Source organism: Castor canadensis, chromosome 8, assembly GCF_047511655.1.
Source record: "Castor canadensis chromosome 8, mCasCan1.hap1v2, whole genome shotgun sequence".
Classification (NCBI taxonomy): Eukaryota; Metazoa; Chordata; class Mammalia; order Rodentia; family Castoridae; genus Castor; species Castor canadensis.
In genome coordinates, this window is record NC_133393.1 from 88,411,947 (window position 1) to 88,428,264 (window position 16,318).

General features: G+C 41.5%; 1 protein-coding gene across 3 annotated transcripts in view; it reads left to right on the forward strand.

Annotated features, from left to right (window-relative positions):
* Acvr1b (activin A receptor type 1B) overlaps window positions 1–16,318 on the forward strand; it is a 60,030-nt gene that overhangs the window by 23,949 nt on the left and 19,763 nt on the right. The window lies entirely within an intron of this gene.

Genomic DNA, 16,318 nt, shown 5'->3' on the forward strand with positions numbered 1-16,318 from the left:
CAGGAGTACAGGGTGTTAAGGTGGAATGGAATTCTCAGTTCACAGCACTTTAGAACCTCTTTATTTTTGAAGGTTAAATTAGAATACTGAAGGGACTGTTTCATTTTATTTTTGTGATCTTTATTGTTTTACTGCTTGTTTTTTTGCTTGGAGTAGCAATGAACATTAATTCTGGACCTCACCTCTCTGTTATTGAGTTCTCGTGTTGTCTGTTACAGTGGGAGTTGATGTAAGAAGGTCTTATCTCACTTTCTGTATTTACAAAAAGAAAATCTGAGAGTCCTCTCTGGTGCATAGCCTGTCAGTCCCAATTGGACTAGGAATGCTACAGCCATCTAAGTAATCAGCTCTCAGACTCCATGGTTTCTGGCAGTCTGAGTTGCATTTTGTTCATTTAGCCTATGCCAGGATTGAATACCTGCGCTTGTTTTTTGCTCTTGTCAGTCTTTCTATCCCATGCGTGGCTTTACCTAAGCTTGAACTTTAGGGGCACCATCTCTGCTCTTGTCTGTTCTGTCTGCCTTCTGGTTTCTCCATCATGGGGAAGTGGGCACCAAGCAAAAGTACTACTTCATGGTACCTTCCTTTCCCTTATTCTAGAACTGCCAGAGTTTGGTTTAGCTGTGAGTTTTCCATTCTAGGCAATCTTATCTCCTCTTTAGATTTCAGAGATAATACCACTTCAGGCAATGCTGGTTAGCTGTTTGATTTTCTTCTCTTACCACCCAGTCTTAAGCCTGCATTTGGCTTGCTAAATATTTTTTAATTTAACATAATGAGAGTAACTTTTAGGTATCAAATTGCTTCTAATATTTACATAGTTACATATAGGGGATTTCTTATTTCATTTGGTTGGGTATGTGCCTGGAATAGCTTTTAGCATGAGGAAATAACAGAATATGATGAACAGAAGTCCCTAAATCTCTACTATGTGGAAGCTGGAATTGCAGTGGCTTAGACTGAAAATAAAAAAGTAGCACAGTTATGTGCCACAGTGCTGTGATGAGAATAAAACAGGATGATGTGCGAGAGTGCACTAGCAGCTACCATTCTACCGCTTCATTGTTTCATCTGTAAAATGGGGCTAATAGCATCAAGTCTAGTTATTTGTGGTGGTTATGTTCTGTAATGTGACTGCTAACACTGAATTAGCCAATACTGAGCCATTGTTCTTAGGGGAAATAGGTAGGTTCTTGAGACCTCCGAGCACAACATTTCCATCAAGTGATCAATATACAATCTTGTTTTAATGTGTTTCTGTACAAAGGTACCCTATTTGATATATATGTTGATGCATTACATTGAACTCAAGAACAGCACTGTAACTCATGCTTGAACCAAGCTTCCTTAACACATACTTTCTCTGTATGACCCATCACTGATTTCTTAGGAAGTGTGCTTAAGAACACTAGACATCACTTCAGCAGTGATATTGTCTTGGGGACCATTTTTTTGGGGGGGGGCATTTTAAATAGCAAAATCATCAACAAAAAGTATGGCACTAAATATACTGCCAAAAGGATATGTGTTTACAGTAGGAGAGCTGAAACAAGAAGGAGAGTGTTGCCTTGTTTGACCTCAACTGGGAGCATGTGTGTTGGGTGGCTCAAATCTTTTACTACTCTGTGTATGTCCTCAAGTGACCAGGAAAGTACCACAGCATTGATTTTTGGGATTACAGATAAAATTTAGCAAGTAGGAACATTCACATCTATAGAGTTTGAATAATGAACATCAATTTTTTTAGAGCTGTACAAACATTGTAGAGATAAAATTGCATCATGTAGAATTCCAAGGACTCCTTAAAGGTTTTGCTGAACCCGAGGTGTTCTTTTTTCTTTTGGTGGTGCTAGGGAGCAAGCTCAGGGTCTCATGTATGGTAGGTAAGCACTGTACCACTGAGCCACATTCCTGGCCTCTAGAATTGAAATACATACGGTTAGAAGATCCATTTCCAGATTATGAATAAACCAGGGAAATATATGCATATTGAGCATCTATTGTGGTGATCCAAAGAGTCCATGAACACAGATTTATTGAGCACCTTCCATATGCCCGAGTAAGGTGCTGGGGACACAGCAGTAAATGAAGGGAGACAGCTACCTTCTCTCATGAAGCTTAACTTCTGCAAGGTGAAATAGGCAGTAAGCAAATACAATATTGTGCCTATCATGGTTCACCCTCTGTTTCCTATTCCTCCAAGATCCCTGGATTTTGGTATATAGATACCTGCTCCCAGTTATTCAGTCTGACACTAGTCTAGGTACTACTGCATGGGGCTTTCACATATGTAATAAAGGTCCCTTTCAGTTGACCATCAGGTAGGGAGACTATTGTGGTGAACCTGATATAATTGAACTAGCCCTTTAAAAGCAAATCTCTCAGCTGATTGCAGAAGAGGAAGTCAGAGATACTCCAGCTGGCTTGGAAGCAAGCAAACACCTGTCCATGTTATAAACTGTCCATCCCATCAGGCATGTGGCATAGAACCATGGGCACTCTAGGAGCTGAGGGTGGTCCCTGGCTGACAGGAGGAAAAGAGGGACCTCAGACCTTCAGTTGCAAGGCAATGAATTTTGCCAACACCAGTAAACTTGGAAGAGGACCTAATCCCAGATAAGAAAGCAGCCTTAGCTGACACCAGTCATGCTGTGCTTGGATTTCTGACCAACAGAAACTGTGATATAGTAAAGAGGTTTTCTTTTAAAAAAATGCAGGAATGCCAGTGAAGTGGCTCAAGTGGTAAGAGGGCCTGTCTAGCAAGCATGAGGTCCTGAGTTCAAACCCCAGTACCACCAAAATAAAAAAGATTTTTTTGTAAATGTTACAGTGTACCCCAACACAACAATAATAATAAAAAATGCAGGGAAAGGGGGGATGAGTCCAGTGGCAGTGGTGAAAAGTAAAGTAGGGGAGAGAAGGATAAGAAATACCCAGGGTGCTCCTGTGGGTACTGGAGATCTGGTACCCAGCTATCCTGTTGCTGGACCTCGAATATGGATAGAAGTTCTTTGGCCACATGTGGCTTTCGTCTGCCTGTAATCTTTGTCTAGATACTTGTGATTGAGTGGAGGGGAGACAGCATAATGAATGCTTTGAACTTCAGCTTAAGATGCTCCATTTGAGAAATCTGGCAACTGAAACATTTTTTAAATTAAATATTTGTAGAGAAGTTCATTTGCCCCAGCTCCTCAGGCATTGTCTTCGTATGTGTTTGTATATTACATATAGTAGATAAGACTAAAAAGGAGTAGGTCAGTTCCAGGGCATGCTAGCTCCAAGCTGAATGTTGACAGGGATGCTGAGGGAAGAACATGTCTTTGCCCTTCAGCGGTTTATACACACCAGTTGACTTCTGCTTGTTGGAGCTACCACAAACTGAAAAGTCCAGACTCTTCTCATTCACTGGGATGATGGTAGTATGAAAAGCATCTGAACATGTACTGTATACTCAAGCATTGTGTTAAGCTCTTGTGTTGTACCATTTACAAAGTACAGCTGGTCTCTGAGGCACTGTTGTCCCTACTTTACAGATGAGGCATGGGACAGAGAGAGGTTAAGCAGTGGCCTCAGGTCATGCTTCAGATTCTGTGTTCTATAGTCTGTCGTTACTTATTTAGGCAGTATCGGGGCTTGAACTCAGGGTCTCATGCATGGTAGGCAGATGCTGTACTAGTTGAACCGTGTCCCTAGTCCTTTTTTGTCTTAGTTAAGTAACTAAGGTATGCTTCACATTTTTCCCCAGGCCTATCCTCAGAGATGGGATCTCAGTAGCTTTTTGCCTGGGCTGGCCTGAAACCGTGATCCTCCAGAGCTCTGCCTCCCAAGATGCTAGGATTCCATGTGTGAGCCATCATGCCTGGGGACAATGGTTAATATTATAGTGGTCTATCCAGATAGATGGCCTTCATTTTTCCCTTTGACCACTACCTGCTGGATTTAACCTTGGAAAATGCACCCTCTCTGTCTGATGGTTCCACTGCTTTTATGTGGCTTCTAGGATCAATTCCACACCCCTTAGTTTGGTATCACAGTTAGTCTGATTTGGCCTTCGGCTTCCTGCTGCCCTTGTCTCTGGCTGCATCCTTGGCATTGTTGGTCTGTCAGTTTACTATGGACTATATGGCTCATGTTATTCTTGGCTCCTTGCCTTTCCTGTTCCTTTTCTCTGGAATGCTTTTTCTCTCCTTCTCTTCCTGCTAAATCCAATATCCTCCAGTGTGGGACTTTTGCCTCCTGTGTTCACCCAATCAGTGACACTCCCCCCTTTCACATTGGATGTGTTGGAGGTCCTCATGGTTTATAATTCTCCCACTCTCTGCCCCCAAAAAGTTGATACTAGGAATTTCCTTATTCTTTATATGACTTTAGGTGGTCACAGAACCTTGCATATTCTAAGTACTTAATAAGTTTATTTAATTGAATTCATTTCTTTTCAGTCCTCTCAGTAACATCCTAATAGTGTCAATTCTGTCCTGCTCTAATTTATTATTTCCATTTTATATATATACACGTATATATGAATATATATGGTTTTTTAATTCCAGTCAAAATGCTTTGAACATCTGTGAGTTACTTGGAACATGATAATCTCGTCTTACCTCATGTCTTTCCTCTCTATTTATACCACCTATCCATTTTATTCCAGCCAAATGAACTTGATCTCAACCTCATTAGTTTCTGAGTCTTTGTTGATTTTTTTTTTCCTTCCTTCATTGTCCCAGTTGCTTGAAACAGTCATTGCTATCTTTTTCATTCAAAACTGTGACATACAATGTCTGCTCTCCACTAGTCCATAGTATAGTAAGTAGGTCAGGAGGAAATACTAGTGATAAATATCTTCCCTTGCCCTACTCGGAGAGAAGTATGTCTACTTGGGTGCAGAAAAGAAAAAACAGTAGTTTTATGTTTATTATAAACTGTAAAGGAGAAATAAACCAAGTTACAAGTAGATAGACTAAATATGACAGCAGATTCTGTACATTGAAGTCCTGGGAACATTGGACCCACTTCATAACAATGCCATTGCCTTGACTTTGTCGTGCGCAGCAGGTGGGCCCATGCTCGAAGTTCAGGTATTTACAGTCAGTCGTAAATTACATTGCAATGACAGGTCTCCTTAGCATAAACATCAAACGTCTCTTTTGAGTGAGAACAAAGCTTTCATTCTCTAGACCTGAGGCTTAAGGTTGAACTTGTTTAAACAGTTCTCTCGGGTTGGGTTTGTCTCCAAGTAGAATGTCAAAAAGGTAGTTTGTAGAATGAGTGTAGTATAGAACTGGCTTTTCAGACACCTTTCTCTTATGGAAACCCTATTCCAAGATCTTTGCCCAGATTGGAATTAAATACCAAGCTTATCAAGTGTCTTATTGTTAAATTAGGGGGTTCCTCCCCCCCAAATAGCTTCCTTTATTAAGTCAGTTACATTTTTTTATTAGTGTTTTTTGCCAGCACTTGTGTGTGTGTGTGTGTGTGTGTGTGTGTGTGGTTCTGGGGTTTGAATTCAGGGCCTCACACTTGCTAGGCAGTCGCTCTCACCACTTGAGCCACTCCGCCAGCCCTTGCTTTTTTCTAGATACCACCAACTACACATATGAAATTTGACTTTGACTTTATTATAGCACTTGAGTACCTGAGAGCTTTTTGTTTTGATTTAAAAAATTTTTACTTTTAGCTTTAATTTTTGGTGGTACTGGGGTTTGAACTCAAGCTTGTTAGGCTTCTCCCACTTGAGCCATGCCCCCAGCTCTTTTTGCTTTAGTTATTTTTCACATTAGGTCTCCTGTTTTTGCCTGAGCTGGCCTGGACTTCCATCCTCCTATTTATGCTGCTCAGGGAGCTAGGCTGACAGACATAACACCATGTCCAGCTTTGTTGGTTGAGATGGTGTCTCCCTAATTTTTTGTCTGACTAATCTCAAACTCGATCCTCCTGATTTCTGCCTCCCGGGTGTTGTCTACCAAACCTGGCTGTGTTTTACTTAATTTTTAAAGCCTAATTTTAATGATTGTGAAAGATGAAAATGGGAACTTGAGTGGGGAGAGTTGCCGTACTGGGGCTTGAACTCAGAGCCTACACCTTGAGCCACTCCACTAGCCCTTTTTTTGTGTGATGGGTTTTTTTGAGATGGTGTCTCAAGAATTATTTGCCCAGACTGACTTTGAACCGCAGTTCTCCTGATCTCTGCCTCCTGAGTAGCTAGGATTACAGGCGTGAGCCAACAGCGCCTGGCAGGGATTTGAATTTGCTAGGTAAGCGCTCTGTCACTTGAGCCATGGTCCCAGCCCTGTTTGCTATAGTTATTTTTCAAGTAGGGTCTCCTGTGTTTGCCCAGGCCAGTCTAGGCCAGTCCCCTGTTTATACCGCACATGTGGGATGATGGGTGCAGGCCACCACGCCCAGCTTCATCAGTGAGGAGTCTCACTGACTTTTGCCCAGGCCGCCTCTAAGCACTATGTTCCCAGTCTCCACCTCCCACATAACTGGGATCACAGGGGCTAGCTACTCGCATCTAGCTGTCGTCCAGCTTTTAATCGGGTGGTTGTTGAGTTGTAAGAGTTCTTTATATGTTCTGGAAACTAAACCACTATCAGATATGTAATTTTCAAGTATTTTTTCCTTTCTAGGTTGTCTTTTTACTCTCTTGATATTGTCCTTTGATGCACAAAAGTTTTCAATTTTGAAATCATCCAATTTGCCTTTTTTTGTTGTTGTTGATTGTGCTTTAAGTCATTACTAAGTCTAAGAACGTGAAGATTTACACAGGTTTTCTTCTAAGAGATTTTGTGTGTGTGTGTTTATTTTTTTAGACAGGGGCTTGGTATGTAGCCCAGACTAGCCTCAAACTTATGATTTTTTTTTTGCCTCAGCCTTCCCAGAACTGAGATTACAGGCATGTACCACCATACCCAATTCTTCTAAGGGTTTTAGAAGTTTTAGACTATAAATTTAGTTCATATATTTAGGTTTTTATCTATTTTGAGAGGTTTTTGTATTGTTTTGATCAGGGTCTTGCTACTGGTCTTGAATTTTTCATCCTCCTGTCTTAGCCTACCAAATAATGTGACAGGTGGATTTCGTGGGTTTCTTTTTTTTTTTTTTTTTGGTGGGATTAAGGTTTGAACTCAGGACTTCGTGCTTACAGAACAGGCCCTCCACCACTTGAACCACACCTCTAGGCCATTTTGCTCCGGTTACTTTGGAGATGGGGGTCCTGCAAATTATTTGCTTGGGGTGGTCTTGAACTGTGATCATTTCAATCTCAGCCTCTCAAGTAACTAGAATTACAGATGTGAGCCACTGGTGCCAGTGGATTTTATTTTAAGTTTTTTAGTTCACCCTTACCCATGAGTTAATTTTTGTTGATGGTGTAAGATAAGGGTCTGACTTCTTTGTTTTACATGAGTATACCCAGTTATTCATGACCATTTGTTGAAGAGACTTTTATTTCGCCCTGAATATTCTAGTCACTCTTGTTGAAAATCAGTTTGATAATAGATACATTGTTTTATTTCTGGACTCTCAGTTCCATTCCATCAATCTATATGTCTGCACTTATGCTAGTGGTTGATTAGCATAGCTTTATAGTATAGCTTTGAAACTGGAAATCGTGACCTCCCATTTTGCCCTCCTACCCCCTACGGTTGTTTTGACTATTCAGGATTATTAATGAATTTTAGTATCAGCTTTTCCATTTCTGCAAAAAAGAAAAAGAAAGAAAAAGCCATTGAGATTTTGATAGTAATTGCATTGAGTCATTTTATATATAATATATAATCATATTTAATATATATTATGTAAAACTTAATATATGTTGGCGAACAAGTTGGGTTTTCAAGTTTTCAGTATTGCTCAAGTAACAGCAACAATAAGAAACACCAATCCTCTTATACATTAGTGCACCTAAGAAACCCTGGAGGAGTATACATCAAACATGTAATAGCAAATATCTCTGGGGCAAGAATTAAGGGAGCTTTCAACTTATGCATTGTGTATCCTGTGATTTGAATTTTGTTTTTCCTCCACTGCTGATATACTTCTAATGTGGTTCTTGTTCCAGGAGCCACAGCCTCTACCATTACCATTTATCCCACACCTTGAGAATTTTTTAGCAAGGAAATATCAGTTTTGTAAGCTAAAAGATTAAAAAAAAAAAAAAAAACCTAGTTGAAAAGTCCTCATACCTAGCATGTAATATTCATAACAGCATTAGGATGTTAGTAATGGTACAGTGACGGGACATCCTTGTTGAGTAGAACTCCTCAAATGGAATGCTGTAGTTGGAAAGCTTAGTAGCAAGTGAAGGCCTTGCTGCTCAGACTTGGTTTTGATTCAGTGACTGAGGGGGAGGACAGCTAGGAGGTTGGAGATGTTAGACTGCTGACCTGTGTGTGTGGGGGGGGGGGATGCATTAAAAGACAACAGGAGGTGAAACAGCACTGCCTGAAGTCTCAGCAGGATCTTGGCCTTATGTGGTATGGTTGGGCTATGATGCCGACCTCCTGACCTGGATAATGAGCCTGGACAAGCCACAGAATTAGGTCAGACGTTAATGATTGCAGGCTTTAATTACCCAAATACGAGCAAGAGGGAAACAGTTTGAAGAGCAGTTTTAGGAAGCCATTCCTAGGATAGATGGCCTTAGAATTACTAAGAAAATATACTGGAGCTGATCTTGAGTATTTAGTAGAGAAGTGATTGCAGTATTCTAGGGGAGAGAGTGTTTCATTTTCTCCAAAGAGTGAGTTTGTGCCAAAGACAGTGCTGTTGGGGTGGAGGAAGGGAGTTTTGAGCTCATAGAATGCTTACACAGGCCTGGAAAAGTATAAGAGGAAAAACTCCCTCCCCCTAGTCCAAAAAAAGGTGAGAATTGACATCACAAAAGGAGACAGCTAGAAATTGTGTTCCTCTTGAGTATTCTCATTAAAAATGAGAAACTCCAGGACAAAAGCACGGTTTCTCAATAAATAATTGTCTAACAGCAAGGGGTCTTAAGAGATCTTTTGGCCAAGTGTATTATAGGATGTCTTAAGTCCCAGAAACAAACTCCTGTGTTTCATAGGTCAGGTCCAGCCACTAACCCCAACATACCAAATACAAAAGTCAGGTAATGGTGAAAGGCAGGGAAAGGAAGTTTATTACATGGCACGGGCAGCTGTGGGAAGAGGAAAGGTAGCATTTCAACCAGTGTTCAGCCATCTTCCCCAGCGGACATTTGCCTTAGTTTAAATAGGAGAAAGAATTGGGAGAGGGGTCAGAGGTATGCATAGCTGAACAGACCCTTGTCTTTGGTGTGTTTCTGTGGTCACACGTGGTCTGGTAGCTCATTGTCTCAGGGTTGGTCAAGTGGGGTCTTATTAAGTAATAAGAGTCATTGATGCCTGGCAGGTGGTCCAGTCCTTCCTGGATTCCAGTGTGACTGCAAAGTAACTGCAGGAGGGAATGCATCAGATCAAAGGACACAGATACATATTGGAGGCTGGGGTGCTTAGCTTTTATCCTGCCTTCAGTTAATTTGTGGGCCTATGTAAGGAGTCAATGTTTCTTTGTAAAAGGAACTTTTAAGCATCTGTTACAAGTGCAGTGAAGTACTTTATTTGGATCCAGATTTGAACTGTTAAAAACATCTTAGGAGACAATAGAAGACTTTTGAGCATTGACTGATATTTGATAACATTAAGGCTACTGTCAATTATTTAAGCTGTGATAATGACGTTGCGGGAAACTAGGCAATTTAAAATGTAACTTGCAAGGCCAGGTGCACTGGTTCAATCCTGTAATCCTAGCTACTCAGGAGGTAGAGATCAGGAAGATTGCAGTTCAAGGCCAGCCCAAGCAAAAAATTTGAAATACTTCATCTCACCCAATAAAGCTGGGCATGGTGGCCTGTCATCCCAGGTACATAAATAGAATTGAAGTCCATATTGGCTCAGGCATAAATGTGAGACCCTATCTCAAACATAACCTAATCAAATGGGTCGGGGCTGTGGTTCAAATGGTATAGTACCTGCCAAGCGAGCGTGAGTTCAAACTCCAGTACTGCCCCCACCCCCAAACAATGTAATTCAATAACAAAATTAAGGATATTTTAAAACATGAAAAGTTAGGGGACACTATCTTAACATTTAATGCACACTTAACCATAGGCACTTTGCTAAGCTTTATATACTAATTATTTCTCAGAGCTATGCTGTGAAGTAGATTCTATTATCCTCATTTTTAATGAGGCCAGAGAGCCTAAGAAACTTGCCCAGTGTTTCTCGGCTAACAAGCAATGAGACCAGGATTCAAACTGAGGCTGTCTGATCAGAGAGCCCAGGCTGTTCATCACTATGCAACTACATCTCTGTAAGGTGCTGTCAGTGATGGAGTAGATAACCCAGAAACCAAAGAATTACTTCACTGTTTTTATTGAGAAACATACTACTGAAGTGTACCTCTCCAGATTCCTTCGAAGTAGACAAGTTCTAGATGTTAGATACATAGTTTCAGGTAGTCAAGGGATTAAAACTAATATTTTGTTCCTTTTTGGCTTGCAGTATGTGTTGCTTTATTCTGAATTTAAGTAGTCATACAGGATGTTTTTGACCACATTTAGTTATAAAGAAGTAGATCTTTGTGGCAAATTGTATTTTCTGAGTGACTGCAACTGTCTCCCATCCCACATGCTCTTACAGTGTGACTTTGACATTCTTCTCATCTACAGATGGAATCTGTCCCTTTCCCTCTTAATTTGGGTGTGAGTTTGACCACTTCAACCCGTAGTAGACATGAAGCTTTGTGACTTTTTTTGCAGAACTAAGGATCAAATTCAGGGCCTTGGGCATGATAGGCAAGTGCTCTAGCCCTGTTCTGTGGCTTCTAAGACTAGACCAGGTACCGCTTCTCCCTGTTTCATGCCTTTGGAACCTTGTGCTGTGAGGAACCTAAGGTAGCCCATGCAGACAGACCACTTGGAAAGGATGACATTATGAGGAGCCAAGGCCCTCGCCAGCAGCTGACATCAACTACCAGATGTGAAAGGGGTAAGCCTTCAGATGGTTCCCAGCCTTCAGCCTTGGAGTCATCCATCTGAAACCCTGAACACTGTGCAGATAGACAAGCTGTCCCTGCTTTACCCTGCCCACAACCTTGGCTGTTAAAGAATTCATGTTTAGAATACATGGTTGGTTTTGCCACAAAGTTTTGGGGTAATTTATTGATGTCTTTTGTAACTGGAACAATATTCTTTTTCCTTCTGTTCTAAAGGACGTAGGGACATTTTTTTGAGCAGATATTTAGTGTGGACCTACTTGAATTCAATCGTGGAGATGAGAGTGAGTGGAACATAGTCTTGTTTCATTAAATGGTTCTTCAGCCGTTAGCGTAACCTGTTCCTCCTGCTGTAAAGATATTTCCAGGGAGACCCTGGTTGCTGTGCTGTAGAAGGGCCACTGGACCCAAGAAAATCTTATTCATTGTGGGGGAGGTGGTGGTGTGGTTTCTTTAAGACCCAGGCAGCCTAATATTTGGAGCTTTTTTAGGAGGTAGATGTGTGTGAATAATGAGAATTTGAGGGACTTTATAAGGTATGTCCAAGGTGGTTATTTTGAAATCACAAAGGGATTGAAAGTGCTGAGCATGGTGCATATGCCTGAGATCACAACATTCTGGAGACTGAGGCAGGAGGATCTGAGTTTGAAGCTAGTCTTGGCTACATAGCTAGTTCCAGGCTGTCCTAGGCTACATAAACCCTGTCTCAAAATAAACAGAAAAAAAAAAAAAGGTCGGGGGGAAGAAAGAGGAAAAGGAATGAAGGGAACTTACACTGTACATAAAGAACTGTCTTTAAAAAACAGGGATGACCTGTAGTCCCAGCTAGTTGGGAGGCAGAAGCAGGAGGATCGGTTGAGCCCAGGAGTTCACAGTTAGCCAGAGCAACATCACAAGACCCTGTCTCTAGGAAAAACAGAAACAAAAACAAAAAAACACCACTTCTGGAATATTGGTAAAGTCACCAATGAGAAGAAAGGAATTCATGGTGAAATAAGAATTTCAGTGGCCCTGTTATCTCAGGCTGCAACACACCAAATCCCTGGACACAAACTGGAGGACAATTTGGTGAGGCCCTTTGGTCATAAAACCAAGAGTAGATTTGACGTGGTGAGGGTAAGGATGCATTTAGGATGATGTCAATAATATTTGCAGGATGATCAGTGCATTCTTGAAGATGTTCCTAGTGCTGTGGTGGCCCTAAAAGTTAGGAGTGCTGGACGTTGTCAGAAGGGACGTCATAGAATGCTGTGTGGTGTTGTGGAATATAGTGGTTGAGTGTCTAGACACCTGAGTTGGAATCTGGCTCCATCATTTACTTGTTTACCATTTGTGAGCCCCTACCTTCTCCACGGCTTTACTACCAGTATAGTGAGACAGCTGCCCCTGCTACAAAACTGGTGTCTCTGGTTCTGAAGTCAGAGTTGGGTAGAATTGCAGTGGTAGAGCACTTGCTTAGAATTTATGAGGCCCCAGGTTCCATCCCCAGCATGGCAAAAAAACCAAACTAAAACAAACCTGAAAACAAACTGTGGAGGTTTGGATAAAGTTCAAGGAAGAGTAATTAAAGTAATCCTCAGTGTGGCCTGTCTGATGGGCGCTTTCATCTGGGAGGATGAGAGCAGAAAGGCAGTGTGTGATTGAGTTATAAACTCACACAGCACAAGCTAATGGATATGCTAGAACTAGAAGGTTGCCCCATGAGATTTGAAAGATGCAGATTTAGTGTACCTACACCGGACACTGGTCCGCAACCTGCATCAGTTTATGAAATTTATTATCTCTAAGGAGTGATTAGTAAGTTAAAAATCATAAGCACTGTAGCTCTTAAATAGTTTTAGATATATTCATGGACTGATTACTGGATGCACTTGGCTGCTTCGTGGTGTGCTTCTTACCTTTTGAGGCTGCTACCATCATGCTGCCCTCCCAATGCCTGTCCCTTGGTGATGTCCTTTGAGTAGAACACTGGCCTGAGTGGCTATGAGTCTAACCCCCCATGGAAGCTGGTATAATGAGGTTGATAAGGTGGTTCCTGGGACCTCCCTGCTGAGCCCTAAGACTCATGAGTGCCCTTTCCTTTCTGAGCCCCTGCTGTGTACAGTGCCTTCTTAATTCTCAGCAGCCACAGTCTACCCAAGTTGGGACTTGTTGGTCTTTCTCAAAACACAGCTTCGCTCTCATGAATCAAATTTGCATTTACATCCTACCACAAACCACCTTCCAATCATACTTTGAACCAAGTTCAAACTCTGCAAAGACAGCTTTGTCTTTAGTTCAAGTTTGACTATCAAACTTTTTATTAACAGAAGTCTGCTGTGCTAGTGGGGCTCTTCTTGTTCTGACCACTTTCTCACTTGTTTATGTGTAGAGTGATTTGGTTTTCCAAGTTGTGTCATTTCTAGTATATAATGGTTTGGTTGTGGAACAGGGGAGTTTTAGGTACGTATTGTTTATATACACATGTGCAGGCTTTAACCTGGTGAGTCACCATGAAACATTACAAGGGGCTGTTGTCATTAGTCCAGATTTAGCTTTTCAAAGAGAATTAAATTTAGGTTTGTGATTTAGTGTGCTAAATTTACAGTAACTTCAGGTCTGTTCATAATTTTATTCACTTATTTTGTTTCAGTGGCAAATCAATATAGCAGAAGACTAGCCAAAATGTCTGTCTTTGAGAGACATTTAGGAAAAGCAAAGCAGACTTGTCCAGTGTTGCATCAATGATCCACACAGTGTCAATTGAAAAACAAAACTAGATTCAAACTTACAGCTGGAAAGGATTCTAGAGGTCATCCAGTTCAGTCCCCTTTTTCTGGTTAATCATGAGGAAAATGAGGTTCAGAGAGGTTAAATGACTTGCTCAAAGCCATGCGACTACTTACTGGCAGAGCTGAGACTGGAATGGCAGATTCTTGTTAAGACCTTGCTGTAACTTGCCACTTCCTAATTAGTGGTTCAAGACAGACATTTTTACTTGTGTGGTTTAAATTTTTTTTTTATTTTTTAGGTTTTACATTAAAAGGAGTGTTCATATTTATTGAGCACCTACAATTTGTTAGGTACTTTTAAAATATGTTTTTCATATAATTCTTTCTATAGTCTTGTGAACCAGTTATTAACAGCCCCACTTTACAGATTGAGCACAGTGGAAACGTATAATGAGGTTGATAACTTGCTCAAGGTGATGTGATTAATAGTAGAGCTAGCATTTGAGCTTTAGGTCTTTCTGACCTTTTGCTTCATGATACCCACTGTGGCTCCTAGTGACGTAATTCAGACCTTTTCGGGGGCGTGGGCAGTAGTGATGGCTATCTTAAAAATGTGCCTGTTTAGACTTCTTGCTCACTCTTTGAAATGTATAGATATACACAGATGAGGTTGCAGTGAGCCTTTTCCCGGGTAGCCACAGCACTTAGCAGACGTTTTTGGCTGATCTCCCAACATCTCTGTATGATACGTGGTGTTTTCTGGGTGGGTAGTTGAGGCCCAGATAGACTCAGGGACTCTCCCAGTTTCTTATCAGAAACCCACATGGCCCAGCTCCCAGCTTGTTTTTTGTCCCTTCTAGCATGGATTTCACCACTTTTGCTCTTTCCTGTCTTACGCCAAGATTGTTTAAGTACTTCCCAAAAATAATGAGCCACGTGTGGGTGTGTTCATTCTCTCGGATGAATCACTGTGAAGGAGGCCATGCACCAACGAAAGAAGAATAAATATCTGGAGTCAAAGAGACTCCTGACTGCTCTGCCCCACCAATTGATGGACTCTGAAGTGAGTGCTTTTAAAAAAGGCCACTGTGGGTTTGGCCTTGTGTGTCTCACCATGCTCAGAATAGTCCTCTCGAAGTTGTTAATTTTCCCTTTCTTGCTTCCCAAAATAGACTCAGTGCTGTTCTCTGCTGCACGTCACAACACATGTACTGAGAGGTGTGTTCTCCACAGGGAACCCCTTCATGCCTAAGGGACACAAAAGGGAATGAGCTTTTTTGGATTAACAGAATTCTAGTGGGACTAAAAGAGGGTCAGACCAAGTATTCTGAGACTTGCATAAGATTAAGTTTGCAAGAAGGATAGGGAGAAAGCAAATCCAGGTATTTGGGAGGAAAAGTGAGACGGCTCCTTAGTCTTTCTTGAGATTACAAGTTAGAATTAAAGCTCAAGTGAAACTTGCTTTTAAAATTCCTGTTATGATTTGACTCCCGCTCTCACGAAGACCTACTTTAAACTGTATGCCTTTAAGAAATAACTACCCAGACTCCTCAACAGGTAGCTACATGTTTTGGAATTTCTTTCAGAAGATAGGGATCTGATCAAATGCTGTGAAAAACACATGACAGGCTTCATAGTGAAGGTCTGCCATGAAGGTCTACACTGTCTGGCTGCCAGTTCTTTTCTTGGGTGAGAAGAGCAAGGAATTCTCTCATTTATAGATAGCCTGGGGCAGGAAGGGTTGGATTCTGAATATTTAGAATCGGTGGATTTGAAAAACCAAGAGGTCTTGCAGAGTAGTGGGAGATAAGAAGATAAACTTCGTTTCTGTTTTCTGGTGTACTGGGGATTGAACCCAGAGCCTCATGTTTGCTAAATAAGTGCTCTACCATTTTAATTATGTCCCCAGCTAAAGAGGGGAGTTAGGACAGGGTGGCTTTTCATGGGACTGGTCACAGGGGTCTGCTGTGGAGCCTTAGTGTGCGTGTCTTTCTCCTGGGTCCCAGACAGCCCTGAGAGTGGCACATGGGATTTGCATCCATCCTCTCTGTCTCCCGACGGCTTGAGTGCCTTCTTCAGTGCTGCAGTCTCAGCCTCAGTGTTCTCGTGGCCAAAGCGACATTTCTGCCCATCCCAAGAGGTCAGGGCTAGGTTAGGCTCGTGGGAGACAGTGTTGGAGAGAACCAACTGCTGCTGTCTGTGCTATTCTTGTTAGTCAGATAAATAAAGGATTGCAGATTCCAGGGCTGCTGAATAGCTTTCAGAGGCGCCAAATTCATTTACAGTAATTTCCTGTCAGTGGCATACACTTATGTATGATACATACCCAGCAAAACTCATGAGTCCCAGAGGGTATTTATTGTATATACTGCCTATTAGAAAAACTTCTGTGTGTATGTATGTGTATGAGTTGAAGTGTTATCTGGGGGCCTTTCAGAATGGGTTAAATTTATGGAGCTTTTTTTTTTGTGGCAGTACTGGGGTTTAAACTCAGGGCTTCACACTTGCTTCACAGGTGCTCTACTGCTTGAGCCACTCCTCCAGACCTACTGAGCACTTTTTATCTATTATCTCAT